The sequence below is a fragment of the Mastomys coucha genome, unplaced genomic scaffold (assembly GCF_008632895.1).
Source record: "Mastomys coucha isolate ucsf_1 unplaced genomic scaffold, UCSF_Mcou_1 pScaffold20, whole genome shotgun sequence".
NCBI classification, from domain to species: Eukaryota; Metazoa; Chordata; class Mammalia; order Rodentia; family Muridae; genus Mastomys; species Mastomys coucha.
Window position 1 is genome coordinate 79,357,958 of NW_022196903.1, and position 660 is coordinate 79,358,617.

Here is a 660-nt window from a genome sequence, read left to right on the forward strand (position 1 = left end):
AAATGAGCTTTCTTAGTATTTTGTATAACTTTGCATGTCTTTTTAATGAAAGTCTCTGTTCTGAGGACATGAACGTGATCTAAAACAACTCAAGGCCCTGGGATACTGATCTTTTCCCTCACAACCTTCTGATACTTGCATCAGTATCCAGCACTGGGAAGCTCCTGTCTTGTTTGTGGGTTGGGCTTAGCTGTAATGATTCCTGTGTGAGTGAAGACTGTACAGTAAGAAACTCAGTGTATGCATGTGTCAAAGAATTTTTTTTAAAAAAATAGTGGACTCAAGGTATCATTCATTAAGTCTGAGAAAGTCAATGACCACAGGCCAAAGCTCATGGCTTCCTGGAACCCAGGAACACAAAGAGAGAAACCTTTATGTTTACTTCCCATGTTTACATTCAACCAGCTAGGTGTCCTGGGGCTAGGTGAGTGGCCCTTTCCAGCCTTATAGAAACGTCTGGTCCACACTCAAAAGTGAAATGCATGCAGTAGTATTTTGCACTTTCTAATACAACAGTAACATGGGGCTTGGTATATGAAACACAGGCACCCAGACACCTAGAATGTAGCAGAGTTCCTAAGCCCCAACTCAGCCATCACATGCATTAGAATCTGGTGTGCACCAACAAGCTTTTATTGTTAATCACACTGACATGTTGGG

General features: G+C 41.8%; 1 protein-coding gene across 1 annotated transcript in view; it reads right to left on the minus strand.

Moving 5' to 3' along the window:
• LOC116099167 (N-acetyltransferase family 8 member 2-like) overlaps window positions 1-660 on the minus strand; it is a 15,972-nt gene that overhangs the window by 8,910 nt on the left and 6,402 nt on the right. The window lies entirely within an intron of this gene.